Raw genomic sequence first — 18,330 nt, 5'->3', positions numbered from 1 at the left:
TCGACCTCAAAGGGGTCAATCGGGCCTTGAAAGTGTGGCACTTTCGCATGGAGACTCTCCGCTCTGTTATAGCGGCAGTGAAGGCAGGAGAGTTCTTGGCTTCCTTGGACATCAAGGAAGCGTACCTGCATGTTCCCATCTGGCCTCCTCATCAACGCTTTCTGCGTTTTGCAGTCCTGGGCCGACACTTCCAGTTCAGAGCCCTCCCTTTCGGGTTGGCTACTGCTCCGCGGACCTTCTCCAAAGTAATGGTGGTCATCGCGGCCTTCCTGCGAAAGGAAGGAGTACAAGTCCATCCTTATCTGGACGACTGGTTGATCCGAGCCCCCTCTTATGCAGAGTGCGGCAAAGCTGTGGACCGGGTAGTTGCTCTTTTGAGCTCCCTGGGGTGGATCATCAACTGGGAGAAGAGCCAGCTGCGCCCGACTCAGTCCCTGGAGTATCTGGGAGTTCGATTCGACACCCAAGTGGGCAGAGTGTTCCTGCCAGACAATCGGATTGTCAAACTTCAGGCTCAGGTGGACCAGTTCCTAGTAGCCTCTCCTCTTCGGGCTTGGGACTATGTGCAGCTGTTGGGCTCTATGACGGCCACGATGGAAGTAGTGCCCTGGGCCAGGGCTCATATGAGACCACTACAACACTCTCTGCTGCAGCGCTGGACTCCGATGTCGGAGGATTATGCTGTGCGCCTTCCCTTGGACCCAGCAGTGCGCAAGGCGCTGAGCTGGTGGATGCAGACAGACAAGTTGTCTGCAGGAATGCCTCTGGTGACCCCGGAGTGGATTGTCGTCACGACGGATGCCTCTTTGTCGGGCTGGGGAGCCCACTGCTTGGGAAGGACAGCGCAGGGGCTCTGGTCTCCTGCAGAGGCAAAGTGGTCTATCAACCTCCTGGAACTCAGAGCCATTCGGTTGGCGCTTTTGGAGTTCATCCCGGTACTGGCGTTGAAGCCAGTACGGGTCCTGTCGGACAATGCCACGGCTGTGGCCTATGTCAACCGCCAGGGAGGTACCAAGAGCGCCCCTCTAGCCAAGGAGGCCATGAATCTATGCCAGTGGGCGGAAGCGAACCTGGAACAGCTGTCAGCGGCCCACATTGCCGGAGTCATGAATGTCAAGGCGGACTTTCTCAGTCGCCATACCTTGGAGCCCGGAGAGTGGCAGCTATCTGCTCAGGCGTTCTTGGACATCTCGAAGCGCTGGGGCCAGCCGAGCCTAGATCTGATGGCGTCATCGGCCAATTGCCAAGTGCCGCGCTTTTTCAGCAGAGGACGGGACCCTCGATCCCTGGGAGTAGATGCTCTTCTCCAACAGTGGCCGACACAAGAGCTTCTCTATGTGTTCCCGCCCTGGCCCATGTTGGGCAGGGTGCTAGACCGGGTGGCAAAGCATCCGGGCCGGATAATCCTGGTGGGTCCGGACTGGCCCAGACGTCCCTGGTATGCGGACTTGATCAGGCTCTCAGTCGAAGATCCTCTCCGGCTACCAGTGGAGCAGGGCCTGTTACATCAGGGTCCCGTGGTGATGGAGGATCCCTCCCCCTTTGGTCTTACGGCCTGGCTATTGAGCGGCAGCGTCTGAGAAAGAAGGGCTTCTCAGACAAGGTCATCGCCACTATGCTGAGAGCGAGGAAGCGCTCTACTTCTACTGCTTACGCCAGGGTTTGGCGTATCTTTGCAGCGTGGTGTGAAGCAGGATCACTTTCTCCCTTCACTGCTCCAATTTCTTCAGTGTTGGCGTTCCTGCAAGAAGGAATGGAGAAAGGCCTGTCGCTCAGTTCCCTTAAAGTCCAGGTAGCGGCTCTGGCTTGCTTCAGGGGCCGCCTGAAGGGTGCTTCCCTGGCTTCGCAGCCAGATGTGGTGCGCTTTCTCAAGGGAGTTAATCACCTGCGCCCTCCTCTGCACTCAGTGGTGCCTGCGTGGAATCTCAACCTGGTGCTAAGAGCCTTGCAGAAGCCGCCTTTTGAACCCTTGTCGAGGGCATCTCTGAAAGACCTGACGTTGAAAGCAGTCTTTTTGGTGGCTATCACTTCAGCCAGAAGAGTTTCCGAGCTCCAGGCGCTCTCATGTAGAGAACCTTTTCTGCAGCTCACTGAGGCAGGAGTGACTATTCGCACAGTGCTTTCCTTCCTGCCCAAGATTGTTTCTCGCTTCCATGTGAATCAGCAGCTCTGTCTCCCTTCCTTTCGTAGGGAGGACTACCCAGAGGAATACTCTGCTCTCAAATATCTGGATGTGAGACGTGTCATCATCAGATACTTGGAAGTGACCAATGATTTCCGGAAATCGGATCATCTGTTTGTCCTGTTTGCAGGTCCTCGTAAGGGTCTGCAGGCTGCTAAGCCTACAGTGGCAAGATGGGTCAAGGAAGCCATTGCAGCGGCTTATGTGGCCGCGGGGAAGGTGCCGCCTATCCAGCTGAAGGCTCACTCCACTAGAGCTCAGGCGGCCTCGATGGCAGAGGCCGGGTCCGTCTCCTTGGAAGAGATTTGCAAGGCGGCAACTTGGGCATCGGCCCATACCTTCTCCAGGCATTACCGCTTGACTGTGGCTGCTCGGGCAGAGGCCCGGTTTGGAGCTTCAGTGTTGCGGTCAGGGATTTCTATGTCCCGCCCTGGGTGAGTACTGCTTCGGTACATCCCACCAGTCTATGGATTGATCAGCATGATGATATGGAAGGTAAAATTATGTATCATACCTGATAATTTTCTTTCCATTAATCATAGCTGATCAATTCATAGTCCCTCCCAGATATCTGTATTGGTTATATTCTGGTTGCATTTCAGGTTCAAGTTTAGTCTTCAGTTCCTGTTCAGGAGGACTTCGTGTTCAAGTTTTTTCAATGGATTCTTCAAGAGTTGAGACGAATTTGTGTTACAGTGAGCTGCTGCATTCCTCTCCCCTCCGTTTTACGGGGCTGGATTGAGACTTAAATTCTGCCGGCGCTCCCTCCCGCTTCGTGCGGCAGTAGGGCAGCTTTGTACCCCTCCCGCTTCGGCGGTGTTAGGGTCAGTCAGCTCCTGTTGCGGTTGCAGGATAAGCCAGATCCCCCCGCATCGGCGGGTGTGGTGTCCCTCCCCCGCTCCGCGGGGATGAGCTGGACGGATTCCCCTCCCCCACTTGTGTGGGGATGAGCTGGGTTTATTCCCCTCCCCCGTTTCGGCGGTGGTGAGCTGGGCAGAGTGTCCCTTTGTGGGTGTAATTCTCTAGGTGCTGAGTCCTGCGGATGGAGCTTGGATATCGACATACTGAGGAGTTTCCGGCAGCACATGACCACATATAGGGAGGCAAAAGGATTGTTCTCTATCTCCACCTGCTGGTAGATGGACACAACCCACCAGTCTATGGATTGATCAGCTATGATTAATGGAAAGAAAATTATCAGGTATGATAATTTTACCTTTCCCCAGTACAAAAAACAACAACCCCACCTTAGATTGTGAGCCCACTAGGGACAGTACCTGCATATAATGTGTGTACTGTGCTGTAACACTATAGAAATGATTATTAGTATTCTGATGGAGCCTGCACAGGAAGCTTTCTCCAGCACTTTCTACAGCTTTTGAGAGCCTCTCTGCATGTGTGCCTTTCTCACCTGCTGCCATGTGCAAACCCCCATCTTTGTTTTCCACAGGGCTGAACAGATGTGCTTGGTATTTACTCCCCTCATCATTTTCTGAAGGCAAAGGTTTTTTGCTGTCATGTGGTTCTCCCCCTTCCCACCCAAAAAAAAAAAATTAGATGTCCCTTGGTAAGTTTTTTTGCCAGCATATTTCACGTTTCCTTTTTTCGTCTTTAGCTCGGAGTGAGGCGGTTTTTAGGCCACACCACCACAGGCCCCTGTCCGTGTAATGTTTTCATAAAATCATTTAATTTGGTGTGGCTATTTTTCCAGGCAACATGTCATAAGAAGACACCTCACCCCCAGTGGCTTCAAAAGGTGTTCTGTCCAAATAGAACAATATTGATAACAGATAATCACAATTGATGCCTGGGAACCGACCTGTTCCCAGATGTCAGAGGGATCCTTGGGAGAGAGAGAGAGAGAAGCAGAAGATAAGACTTTTCTGTCAACATCCGTATCAGAAGCATCAATCTCAGTGGGTTCATGTGCCTACTGATACTATAGTAACTATAAAATAGCCCCCTTAAATGCTAGCTATGGAACTGTAACAGAGACTTTATATGCTAAGAAAAATTATTCCTTAAACTTCTTTGCTAAGTGAGCAGAGTAACTTAAAATAGTCCCTGAGGTTACCTATTTAATTCTAAGTCTAGCTTTCCCCAAGTTTAAAAACAATCTCCAATCAAATTCTTGCCAATGAAGACCTTTTCAGGACAAGGAGGGGGTCCAGTCAATCCTCAAGGACCATATACTGCTCGCAGGAGATGCTTTGAGATGGAGGCTTCAAAGGCGCTTACTCTGTTGGTAACATCGGGGGAGTAGGCTTCCCTGAGACATTTTGGAATCCTAGTGTCTCAGTGCCCCCTAGCTAAGACCTGACACTGGTGTCAGTTTGAGACAGGCAGAGACTCAAACATCTCCTGTGGAGTATCTTTTCATACTTTGGATTGAAGAAGAACCAGAGGTCATCTTGGAGAAGGGATCTCCAAGCCTGCCTTCAGATCCCTTCCCACCTCATAGGAGGTATAAATCTCATCCAAGCAGCTCTTGGTTATCATTTTTAACAAGGGAGATGGCTCAGGACATCCTATTTGTTAGAGACAGGAGGAGGCCAGGACAAACATTGGATAGCTTCCAAATTCATCTAGCTACCCTAGGATGCTGTGACTGCCTGTTCAGGATTCTATAAGGAGGTTCAGGTGAGAATGTGGGATACGCCCTCTGTTCCTTAACAAGATTGACTCAGAGTCCAGAAGGCTCCCGGATTCAAGAAGCAGCAACTTCCTTACCATTCCATGCTAGTCTAATCTGTCTTCAAAAGAGCCAAGAACTCGAAAGTCTCCTTGGGAACCCCTGTGAGGGAAGCTAAGACATGGGAGAAAAAAATTTCAAAATGCTATGCTCACATTGTGCATAGCATTTCCCCAGTTCTTCACGGACATTCAGTGTAGCAGAGTTTACTGACACTTCCTAGGGAGAAGGCTATAGAATTCTGCAGGCTGGTATCCAAAAGTAAAGAAGGTGGAAATACAATCCATACAATGTATATTTTCAGTACAATGTCAGAAGCTTCTGCTGTGAGTATTGGTACCTACAGACTCACTTGGCTGAGTGCCTCAGACTTAAAATTGTTGGTGTTCAGGACAAGCTTGCTGATGTGCTATGCTTTGGAGAGAATCTCTTTGGAGATAAAGTGCAGGCTAGTGATGCCTTTCATATCCTCTCTAGGCTCACTTCTGATCTGGCCGCCTCCTAAGAGGTTTCAGAGCAGTGGGCAGTGGAGGTCCTAATACCTTCATGGGCAGGTGGAGGGATATCTATGCTCCTCCCATTTGAGACTGGGATATTTCTTCTCGTACTGTATAACGAAGAGGCAAGGAATCCCTGGCTGCCCTGCATCCAAAACGGGGGAAAGGGTTTTGACTACCTCCAGGAAATCATAGCCTCAATTTCCATATTTGTTTCAGATGATCTTCCAGTAAGGAGGCGGGGAGGGGGGCTAAAACTTCCTACAAACAGAAATGTCAGTGAGTTTTCAAAATGGTCTGGATTGGTTACCATCTAGTGTTACTGGATTGTCTCCCAAATGTCTATTGAGGATATTTGGTAAATACTTAGATGTTTTTTGTTCAGGCTAGTGCAGGGATTTTATTCCATGTTTTTCATGATCAGGAAATACTGGGAAGATTCCAACCCGTCATAGACCTAAGGGCCCTGAACAAATATTTCACAAAGTGAAAGTTCAGTATGGTTTCCCTAGGCTCCTTAATTCTTTCTTTCAGAAGGGGAACTGGCTATGTTCTCTGGACTTAAAGATGCATATACTTTCATAGTTATATCCAGGTCACAGAAAGATCTGCTATTCATCTTTGGCAGAATGTACTACTGGTAGTGGTCCCATTTGGCTTCTTATCGGCATTTTGCATATTTTCCAAATACCTAGGAGTTATGCTACTATTATCTGTTTACACTAGTTGTGCATGTGTTTCCCTGTTTTGAACAATGGGCTGGTAAGGCACACATTTCAAGAAAAGATTAGAAAGATCAGTGTGCTTAACTGCTTGAGTATTTGAGTTACGAGGCTACATTTAACCCAGCACAGCATTAGAGTTCATAGGAGCCTTACTAGACATGACCTAAGTAACTTACACAACAGATGTGGTATCCCTTGTAAGAGAAATTCAGGACAGTCAGCAAGTATCTATTGAATAAATGTTATAAATACTGGGACCCATGGCATCGACAGTACATGTAACTCCTTAGTACACCTTAATTTGAGGCAGGTCCAATGGTCCTTGTGGACTCGATGATCTCTATTCATGAGGAGCCTTTGAAGTGTAACACTTGCCAATCTGCTAGAAGATTTGCTGCCCTGGAGTACAAAATCATGCCAGCCTGGTGAAAGGAGTGCCCTTCCAGTTTCCTCAAATTCAAGAAACTCTTATTACAACAGATTTTTTTTTTGTTTTTTTTGTTACATTTGTACCCCGCGCTTTCCCACTCATGGCAGGCTCAATGCGGCAGGCAATGGAGGGTTAAGTGACTTGCCCAGAGTCACAAGGAGCTGCCTGTGCCGGGAATCAAACTCAGTTCCTCAGTTCCCCAGGACCAAAGTCCACCACCCTAACCACTAGGCCACTCCTCCACATCTACACTGTGGTTTGGAGAGCTCATGTAGATGGGTTTCACACCAGGGTAGATGGTCTGCTCAGGGTAACGTTATCGGATATTAATTTCCTAGAGCTAAGGGAAATAATGGAACACTCTAAAGTTGAGACACAACAGAACAAAAACCTTCCACAGGGAAACGTAGACAGAACGCTGGAGTGGAAGATGCCAGACACAATCTCCAAAATGATCAAAAAACAGTTTATTATCCAACAATTATGCTGCTGTCAATCAGAACCCATCACAAGCTGTGTTTCGTCACCCAAAACCTTTGTCAGGGTTTTTTTTTTACGCCAGCAATAAAACCATTTAAGAATGTCACAATTCTAAATATAACAAATGAACGCCACGAACTGCGGTCTCAGGAACGAAGACACACGTCTCCAATGCACATGGCAACTTGTTCAGATATCAGTTGCCCAAGGTTATTTCAGTTCAGACAGTCAGGTGTCCATGTACTATGTGAACAAGCAGGGGGAAACTGTCAGAATGTGGAAGTGGATCATTTCTCACAAAATGATTCTCAGGGCCCCATATCTGGCAGGCAAAGACATCTTGGCAGACAGCCAAGTCCTCCCTCATAAGTGGCCCTGGATAGCAGTTGCCCACATGATCTCTCAAGAGTGAGGCACCCCATCGATAGATTTATTTACTACTCTGTTCTGCTCCAGGATGGGGACATGGGGCAGACTAGGTTCATATGCCTTCCTTCTTCAGTGGGAGAGGATATTCTGTATGCATGAAGAAATGTTTACAGAGATTAGGAAAGCTGACAAATTGGGCAATACTATAATAGTGGGTGACTTCAATTACCCCAATATTGACTGGATAAATGTTACATCAGGGAGTGCCAGGGAGATAACATTTCTAGATGTAATAAATGACTGCTTCTTGGAGCAACTGGTCCAGGAACTGAATACTTGGAAGCTCAGTTTAGATACATTCCACATATTTTCAGGTGGAAAGAAGAGAAAACAGCCAGTGTGGTTAAAAGGTGAAGTAAAAGAGGGTATTGTAGCCAAAAGATTGTCCTTTCAAGAATGGAAAAAGGATCCAAATGAAGAAAATAAGAAGCGACATAAGTACTGGCAAGTCAGATGCAAAGCATTAGTAAAGAAGGCTAAAAGAATATGAAGAGAAACTTGCCACAGAGGCTAAAACTCACAGTAACAAATTTTTCAGGTACATCAGAAGCAGAAAGCCTGTGAGAGAATCCGTGGGACTATTAGATCACGAAGGCGCAAAAGGGGCGCACAGGGAGCACAAGGTCATAGCGGAGAAACTGAATGAATTCTTTGCTTCTGTCTTTACAGAAGAAGATGTAAGAGATCTGCCTGTATCAGAAATGGTTTTCAAGGGTGATGATGCGTAGGAACTGAAGGCAATCTCGATGAACCTGGATGATGTACTGAGCCAAATTGACAAATTAAAGAGTATTAAATCACCTGGACCCGATGGCATATATCCAAGGTTACTCAACTCAAGCTTGAAATTGCTGATCTGCTTTTAGTAATGTGTAACCTGTCGTTTAAAATCATCCATAGTACCTGAAGAGTGGAGGGTGGCCAATGTGACGCTGATTTTTAAAAAGGGTCCTAGGGGTGATCTGGAAAATTACAGACCGGTAAGCCTGACATCAGTGCCGGGCAAAATAGTGGAAACTATTATAAAGAATAAAATTACAGAACATGTAGACAAATATATGGTTTAATGGGACAAGAGTCAGCATGGGTTCAGATGAGGGAAGTCTTGCCTCACCAATTTGCTTCATTTTTTTGAAGGCATGAATTAAACGTGGATAAAGGTGAGCCGGTTAATGTAGTGTATCTAGATTTTTAGAAAACCTTTTGATAAAGTTCCTCATGAAAGACTCCTAAGAAAATTAAAAAGTCATAGGATAGGAGGCAAGATTCTGGTGTGGATTAGGAATTGGTTATTGGACAGAAAACAGAGGGTAGGTTTAAATGGTCATTTCTCTCAATGGGGGAGGGTCAACAGTGGAGTGCCACAGAGATCTGTATTGAGACCAGTGCTATTTAACATATTTATAAATGATATGGAAATCAGAACAAGTGGGGTGATTAAATTTGCAGACAAAACTATTCAAGGTTGTTAAAACATGTGCGAACTGTGAACTATTGCAGGAAGACTGGGCTCCAAATGGCAGATGAAATGTAATGTGGCCAAATACAAGGTGCTGCACATTGGAAAGAATAATCCAAATCATAGTTACCTGATGCTAGGGTCCACCTTGGGGGTCAGTGCTCAAGAAAATGATCTAGGTGTCATTGTAGGTAATACACTGAAGTCTTCTGCTCAGTGTGTGGCGGCGGCCAAAAAAGCATACAGGATTCTAGGAATTATTAGGAAAGGGATGGTGAATAAGACCAAAAATACTATAATGCCTTTGTATCGCTCCATGGTGCACCTTGAGTATTGTGTTCAGTTCTGGTCGCCGTATCTCAAAAGAGATACAGCGGAATTAGAAAAGGTTCAAAGAAGAGTGACCAAAATGATAAAGGGGATGGCGCTCCTCTTGTATGAGGAAAAGCTAAAGAGGTTAGGGCTTTTCAGCTTGGAAAAGTGACGGATGAGGGGAGATATGACTGAGGTCTACAAAATCCTGAATGGTGTAGAATGAGTAGAAGTAATTGATTTTTTTTTTTTTTTTTAACTCGGTCCAAAAGTACAAAGACTAGGGGACACTCAAAGTAACATGGAAATATTTTTTTTCATTCAACGAATAGTTAAGCTCTGAAACTCTTTGCTGGAGGTGGTAACAGCGGTTAGTGTATCTGGGTTTTAAAAAGTTTTGGACAAATTCGTGGAGGAAAAGTTCATAGTCTGCTATTGAGACAGACATGGGGAAGCAGCTACTTGCCCCAGGATTGGTAGCATGGAATGTTGCTGCTAGTTGGGTTTCTACCAGGTACTTGTGACCTGGATTGGCCACTGTTTGGAAAACAGGATACTGGGCTAGATGGACCATTGGTCTGACCCAGTATGGCTACTCTTATGCTCTAAGTGAAGACTCTTCTGAAAGACAAAATCAAGGAGCCATTATTCCTATAGTCCCCTACTGGCTGAGGCAAGTCTGGTTCCTTTTTCTGTTTGGATCTTTTCATCAAAAGTCCAGTGAGACTGGAATTTTTTTTTCCAGTGCTAATCACATAGGAGTGGGGAACACTGGTACATCCCAACATCATAAGCACATAAGCACCGCCATACTGGGAAAAGACGAAGGGTCCATCAAGCCAAGCGGCCAATCCAGGTTTCAAGAACCTGTCAACCCCCACCCCCCCCCCCCCCCCAAAAAAAAAAATTAATAATGTTCAATGAACTTTTCCTTCAGAAATCTGTCCAAACCCCCCGTAAACTCCGTAAGGCCAGCCGCTGCCACCACATTCTCCAGCAACGAGTTCCAGAGTCCAACTACACTGAGTAAAGAAAAACTTTCTCCTATTTGTTTTAAATCTACCATATTCTAGCTTCATCTTGTGTCCCCTGGTTCTATTATTGTTTGAAAGTGTAAAGAAACGCTTCACATCTGTCCGCGCTACTCCGCTCATTATTTTGTAGACTTCTCTCATATCACCCCTCAGCCGCCTTTTCTCCAAGCTGAAGAGCCCTAACCTCAGCCTTTCCTCATAGGGAAGTCGTTTAATCCCCTTTTTCATTTTCATCGCCCTTCTCTAGCTCTCGCAGCTTGGATGTTTTGAGAGGTTCATTGGCTTTACTGGATTTGATAGTGTTTCTCAGGTTTTGTTGGCTTCCAGGAGATCTTTTTGATGTAAGGGTATGGCCCTAGATCCCTTCTTGCCTTCCAAAAACTGCTTGGAATCCTTCTGCCGTTTCAGCGTAAGGCCTTAAAACCAATTCTGTTAGAGCTTACTTTAGGTAAACATATTTCTACACAGCCTGAGTTATTCAATTCCTATAAGACTTGCTTCTCCAAGTTTCCTAATGAAGTCATCCAGAGTGTCATGGGACCTCAATTTCTTAGCCAGCTGATGAAAGCTCCTTTTGAGCCAGTTGAATAACTTGCACATCTAAAGTACCTGACCAGAAAGGTCTTATTTTTTATGATGATGGTACTTCAGTTCCAGAGTCTAGTAACAGATCTGTATTGTTGAAAAAACCTAGGCAGTAGTTCTGCACATCCATCCAAGTTCTTCCTAAGGTAGTTTCAGATTTCCATTTTAACCAGTCAGTCCTGCCAACCTTATAGTTCTTAAACCTAATGCCTGTAAAGGCAAAATGCATTGCACACTTTGAACTGTAAGAGAGCCTTTGGTGCCTATCGTGAGCAGCCAAAAGCCCATAGAAAGTTCACCCAGCTTTCTGTTCTATTTGACCCAGACCAGATGGGGCTGCTGTTGGTAAGTGCAGTTTGCTAGCCAACTGGAGAGTGTGCATTTCCTTTACTTTAGAGTTGGACTTGCCCGGGTATAAAGATCATGTCACAGCTCACAATGTCAGAGCTATGGTGGTTAGACCAGTCCATATGTTTACTTTTCAGGACTCATGATGCAGTAGTGCTCTTGGCAAGACAATCTTGAATGTATTTGGGCTTTAGAATCCAACTTCAGCCCTCCTAGGCCATTCTTCATTTCCAGGGTGCCTAAAACAATTTAGGGTGTTGCTTGTTGCAGCACTTCTGGGTTCATTTGTTCCTTTGTGGAAGGAAGACTTTAGTTGGGGAATCCTATATGTGAGGATTCAGCTATCTAGCAGCTTCTCAAAAAAGTTACTTAACTGTAGCAAGTGTTCAAATTATATTCTAAAAGCTTGCAATAGACTGAGGGGTCTTGAGCAACAGTAGCATGTGGGAGCAAGCGCACATGCTCTGAGGCATTCTTAACATTTCTAGAAAGTGTTGGAGAGCTTCCCATGTGGATTTCCTCAGTTATCACCCCAAATGTAAGGATTCCCATTCTGTTCTCCTCAGAGGACATTTGATACAGGTAAGTAGTTCTTTTACTGTTGAGCAAAGACATAATTTGTTTCATCTCGGTATTCTGTGTTTAGAGAAAAGAATACTTGCAGACATCTAATTCATAATGCCACAAAGTGGGAAAGCATGCAGAGCATGCTCTGGGAATACTATCCAGTCTCTCTGCACCTGTGTCTTTAATTAGAAGGGGTGGTTTGATTAGTTGTTGCCGAATATTCTATTTGTTTAGAGAGAACAGTAAAATGAAAGTGTTCTAATTAGATGTCATTATGGAGATCTTCAAAGGAAGATTTTGCAGTTCAAACACAGGGTGTCAGCCATTGAGGGAACAGGTAATGATGGGCTTCTCCACCACAAGGAGGCCCCCACCAATCAATAATACTGTTAGATGACCAAGTATCACCTTACATGGCAACCATTGAGAGAGTCATAGCTCACATTCACAAGTTTTCACAATACAGTTTACAACAGAAAATGAAATGCATCTGAATGGATAAGAGCCAGCCTAGCAAGGATACTATACTAAGATACATTAGAAACAGAAGAAACCAAAAATACACAGCGCACATATGAAACAAGAGAGATGCAGGGGCTAGTGGATCCACAAACAGGTGGATTTAAGCTGGAAGTGCTATTCAGAAGTAGTAGATTTTTTAATGCTGCTTTAAATTTTAAATGAATGGAAGTGAATTCCAGAGAGTGGGTGCTATAGCACTGAAAACTGTTGGGCTACATGAGAACACATCTGGAGATGTGATGGAACAACGAGCAGGTGGGGGAAGAGGGGTTAGTGGTTGGGAGGCGAGGATAGTGGAGGGCAGACTTTTATAAGGTCTGTGCCAGAGCCGGTGATGGGAGGCGGGACTGGTGGTTGAGAGGCGGGAAATACTGCTGGGCAGACTTGTACTGTCTGTGCCCTGAAAAAGGCAGGTACAAATCAAGGTAAGGTATACACATATGAGTATATCTTGTTGGGCAGACTGGATGGACCATGCAGGTCTTTTTCTGCCGTCATCTACTATGTTACTACTACTTATCATTTCAATAGCGCTACAAGGCATACGCAGCGCTGTACACCATACACAAAAGACAGTCCCTGCTCAAAGAGCTTACAATCTAGATAAGACAGGTAAACAGAACAATTAAGGGTAACCAAAAGGTTTCGGATAGCAGACCTTTTTATTTGTCACATTTATATCCCGCTTTCAACCAAAGCGGAATATTATATAATGGATGGGAAATTTTGTAGGGAATTAAGCTGAAAATAAATGGAGGACAGCTAGAGCAAAAGATATGGTGAGCTAAGAATCTTATAAGGAAGGCAATACATAATAGGGAGCCACTATTCCAGAGTAAGTCAGCATTATTTTTTGCACCATAAAGGCATTTAACAGAAGTATTTTAAAGTACTTGAAGTTGGGTGTGGGGTAGGCCTTGATAGAGTTGCAATAGTCAAAGTGTTTACTGCATTGGAATTAAATCTCTTTTTTTTTTTTTTGTTCAACTTGGCTGATTTTGGGGAAGATGCACTAAAAAATTGTTAAAGCCCCTTCCCTTACCGATTCCCTTAGCGAATCGGTAAGGAACGGGCATGCATCAAGGAAAAGGAATGCAAACGAACTGCTCGTTGTAGCTCACTTGCATTCTCTACTCCATCAGTAAACAGTCGAGCATGCGTAGAGCAGCCAAGCATTATGCCGGCTGCTCTGCGCATGCCAAGGACATCCTTTATGGATGTCCACTCAAAAAAAACAAACAAAAAAGGACGTCCCTGACGAGCACTTGGACGTTTGCAGCTTAAGTGAGTGAAGGACGTCTGTTAGGCACTTTAGAAGGACGTCCCTGACAAGCACTTTTTTTTATTCCTTCCGATTCCCTCACAGCAGCCCCAACGAGAGGTGCAGACCTCCCGTTAGGGTTTCCACGGTAAGGGAATCGGAAAATGGTAGTGCATCTTATTACAATACGATTTATACACATTGGGGTACTAATTTGCTCATCTGCATTTTGTTTTCGTTAGCTGCTACCGTGATCGGGAAATGGCTCGGAGAAGCATTTAGTGCATGCCACGGTTTACTACTTGCTCGTTAATGGCTCGTTAAGTTTAGTGCATCTGGCCCTTTGTAAATGCTGTATCTGGGTGCTCTAGTAAACTGTAAGAGGACTGCAGTAGTAGTTGACTAGTGTGGGAGGCTATAGTTTTAACCTGGCTCCCAAAAGGGCCTATGCTGAATGGGCAAGAGGACAGTCCTTTTATCAGTCCAGTATCCTTTTTAAGTGGCCACATCTAGAGGTTGCTGTAAACTTTGAACTGTGTGTATGCGAGGCATTGCTAAATCAGCATTGAATGGTGGGACCTCAAGAGATAAGGGAGTTCTGCCTGTTTGCCATGAGCCCTTCTGGTAGGGGGTTTACAGAATGTGGGGAGTAGGGTAACTGAGCACCCCCCCCCCCCAGGCCAACTAGCCATTTAGTTAGGCACCAGTTTCCCTTTGTGCTATTGTACCAAACTTCTACTGTGCATGCACTATTTGAACTTTCCATTTGCACGTGCTGTGCATGTCATTACTTCACATATGTACTAAAGCAATGTGTTCTAAATGCATAATCTTTATTCCTAGTATTTAGGCCTGGGGTGGACAACCTTGGTCCTCAAGGGCTGCAACCCAGTAAGGTTTTCAGGATTTCCCCAACAAATATGCACATCAGTATATGACTATCCTGATTTCAATCTAGTTATATTATACTACTACTACTACTTAGCATTTCTATAGCGCTGCCAGGGTTACGCAGCGCTGTACAAGTTTATTGCAAACAAGTAACTACTACATTTTCAACTATCATACAAATCTTTTATTGTAAACAAAATCAGATATGATATTAAAAAAAAAACTTCACCACCATATTCCAACCATTCCTCACTATCTCATACACTTCATCCATACCACATTCAACCCAATAGGGACTGCTTGCCTTACATCTTAATTGTGTGCTGTAACTTATACAGTATAGTTGTACTTAAGTATTAACGTATTCTTCAAGGCAACCTCAATCACTTTCTTATAAACACTTCCACTTGATATTATTCTGTTATGTCCATAATAATAATTGTGAGTAGCCCACTACTTATCTAGAATGTTCAATAATAGTCTCCACAGTCTTGCAAATATCCTTGCTGTTCAAGGTCTGCAGTTCCGCTTAGTCCACTGATTTCATGATCAATGTCCACTACGACTTATCCAACAACATTGTTCTTATTTTCAACCATCTTCCATCCAGTTTCTTCCATCGTAATGTATTACTGTCCTGTACCTAGCTCTGTCAAACCCTACACAAATTTGTGTTTTGCTAACTGCCTCATCAGGAGTTTTGACTAAAAAAGATACAAGATAGCGAAGCTGTCAGATAACTGAATTTCCAATACACATTAAACTTTATACATTTGCTTTAGTTTCCCATTAAAATCTATCTACCTTGTGAGTGGAGGAGTGGCCTAGTGGTTAGAGTGGTGGACTTTGGTCCTGGGGAACTGGGTTTGATTCCCACTGCAGGCACAGGCAGCTCCTTGTGACTCTGGGCAAGTCACTTAACCCTCCATTGCCCCATGTAAGCCGCATTGAGCCTGCCATGAGTGGGAAAGCGCGGGGTACAAATGTAACAAAAAAATATATATATATCTACACCTCCTACATTTGAAATGACCACCTTCCGTATTCTGAGAGGTCCTGCTGCTCACTAATTTTCCCCCCAAGATTTTGTCCATGACGGTAAGCAAAACGGAGTAACATCTGAAGTCCTGGGTGAATTCTCAAAACTGGTCAATGTTTGTTAATAATCTGCCTGACAGTGTCTGTGTGGCACAAAAGGCAACACACATGTTCTAGAGTCATTAAATTTAGTACCTTGTTGAAATAACCATTGTCGTTGCGCATTATAAACCCTTTTAAATGCTCTATGAATAACTTGGATACCCACGCTGCCTAAAGCGTAATTTCATCTCCTGCGCTTGTTCAACATAGTCCTTTTTCTCTGAACAAATTCAACGAATCTGTAAAAACTGACCCACCGGTATGCCATTTTTTAATATAGTAGTATAATGGCTGCTATAGTGAAGTATATGAGATGGTGAGGAATGGTTGGAATAAGTTGGTGATATGTTTTTTTTAAATATACCTGATTTTGTTTACAATAACAGATTTATATGATAGTTGAAAATTATAGTAGTTACTTGAGTCTGCAACAAATATGCACGAGATCTATGCATACAATGGAGGCAGTGCATGTAAATAGATCTCATACATATTCATTGTTTCCATATTTAAATATCATAAATCTAACAGTTATTGTCTAAAATTCCCAATAGATATTGGGAATTTTAGACAATTGTTAGATTTATGATATTTAAATATGTAATAAAGATGGATATAATTGTAACAGTTGTTGAGTATATTATATAAATTTACTGCAACTATTTATTGAAATTAACCTAAGATAGCATTGTGGTATACATATTCATTGGGGACCTCCTGAAAATCTGACTGGGTTGTGGCCCTCAGACCGAGGTTGCCAACCCCTGATATAAGCCCTATGGCATGTTAATACAGGTCCTCAATATTTGTCCTTTAAGGTAGGGGGTGCTGTTTTATTTTCTGGATATCTACATAAACTGGTCTTCAGGAAGAGCATCAGATCTATTTTTTTTTTTTTTTTTTTATAAAGGTCAACAAACATATCCTAAGACTTTTTTTTGTCAAATGCATTTGTTTGATAATATACATGCATCCTTGTGATCTTTGCATAGATTTACTGTTCCTACCGTAAGCGTGTTTGTAGGTCTGGAGGAGTAGAATTGAGAACTTCTATAATAAAAATACTTAAATTACTTGCATTGAGAGCACAAGCAGGGAACAATTATGCAGCAGCTTATCACTGATAGTTTAATTTTTTTTATAGATGAATCATGCCTCCTGTTGACTGTTCTACTGTTCCAGAAGCCTTTAATATGTACAGCTGCTACAGACTGCTGATAATCGTAAGGAAAGAACTATGGAAATATTCATAATTATGATGGACCTTGTTGGGCTTCATGCAAAGACATACTTTATGTAAATGTACAGTTGTCCTGAATGGGAATGCTGAAAATCGGTCTGTATCTGTTCTAATGTTCTGGTTTTTGTTTTTTAAATAGTTGTAATTAATGTTCATTGTGTAATATAATTCTTTTAATAAAAGTAGTACTTTGATTTTACATCAAGCAATATGTGGAGCAGTTTTCTGGCTGTGCATTTTCTAAGAAGGATCCTTTCTCTTTAAGGAGTTCTGGTTAATGATTTGTAGATCTGAGAGTGCACTATAGTTGCAGTGTTTTGATAGTTTTGTTTCAAAGTTTTTCAAGTCTATGTATGTATTGCTTTTCTGTAAAAGTAAGCTTTGAAATGCATACATTAACTACACACATGAGGGGATGGATGAACATCTGAAAAAGAGGAAGCACCAGATTTTCATGTGCAGAAAAACTGCTGGCAAAAATGCCACCTATTACTACGAATCCTAGCTGCAGGGCCGCCAAGAGAAATAACCAGGCCCGGGGCAGAACTGGACCACCACAAGCCAACCTTCCCCTTTACCCTTCTGTGTTTGCCTCTAAGGGGGGGGGGGGGGGCACCAGCAAGCCACTTAGTGCTCCCACAGTCTGTCCTCTCCTGTCCGTGCTGGGAGTCAGGACCTGGATGATTGTGTTAACGTGATATCGCACTAATTGCAGTCATCTGGGTACTGGGCTACATGCAGGAGCAGGGGAGGACAGACTCTGAAGCAGACAGCAAGAAGAAGCTTGCCGGGCCCGGAGAATTGTGCCCCTTCTCTCGGCAGCCCTACCTAGCTGTACATTTTCAGTGACCCTTTCTAACTCATCAGGCTGATATGGGATGAAAGAAGGGGAAGCTGATACTAAGGAGAAAGAGGGAAGGTGGAATTATTTACCATGCTACAGATGGCAGGACCTGACCACAAGAACGGTAAAAATGGTAAGGTGGCAAGGAAACTTCCACTCCTTTTCCCTTTCCATCAGGTTTCTTGTCTAATTCTTTGTATGTTGAAATTACTCAAAAGCAATTGCAGCTGATTTCAGAATACCAGCGGCTAGGCTTATTTTCTGTAAATTTGATCATGTGTCTCTATTGTTGGGGTAGAGGAATAGTCTAATGGTTAGTGTAGTGTGCTTTGAGCCTGGTGACCTGGGTTCAAGTCCCAGTGCAGCTCCCTGTGACCTCAGGCAAGTCTGTTATCCCTCTATTGCCCCACGAAAACTTAGGGCCCTGTTTACTAAGCTGCCCTTCATAAACAGCTGAAACTGTATCTGTTTCCAAAATTTTTGTTATGAAATTGTAGTCATTTTTGTTTTATCGTAGTTTTGGACTGATGTCCTTTTTTATGGTAATAGTTAACCGGTCTGAACCTAAATTTAGGGAGAGAAGCGGGCTATAAGTATCCACCATCAACTGATGTGTAAGAAGGGACCCGTCGGTAAACATTCAGATCTATGTAATGGTGTTTTTAAATGGTTGTATGAAGTCATGTACAGAT

General features: G+C 44.0%; 1 protein-coding gene across 2 annotated transcripts in view; it reads left to right on the top strand.

Moving 5' to 3' along the window:
- The window catches only part of ZNF706 (zinc finger protein 706), a 54,092-nt gene extending 37,099 nt beyond the window's left edge, over window positions 1–16,993 (top strand). Inside the window, exons 5-6 of one of the 2 annotated variants that reach the window (XR_003943705.1) lie at window positions 8,105–8,261; window positions 16,699–16,993. The gene's annotated coding sequence lies outside the window, so the exon portion shown is untranslated. The remainder of the gene's footprint in view (window positions 1–8,104; window positions 8,262–16,698) is intronic. The other variant, XM_030217425.1, reaches the window with a different exon arrangement.
- Window positions 16,994–18,330: the final 1,337 nt, after the last annotated feature.

Source organism: Microcaecilia unicolor, chromosome 1 (assembly GCF_901765095.1).
Source record: "Microcaecilia unicolor chromosome 1, aMicUni1.1, whole genome shotgun sequence".
Taxonomy (NCBI): Eukaryota; Metazoa; Chordata; class Amphibia; order Gymnophiona; family Siphonopidae; genus Microcaecilia; species Microcaecilia unicolor.
The sequence above is the reverse complement of the archived record's forward strand: the minus strand, read 5'-3'. Positions and strand labels throughout refer to the sequence as shown.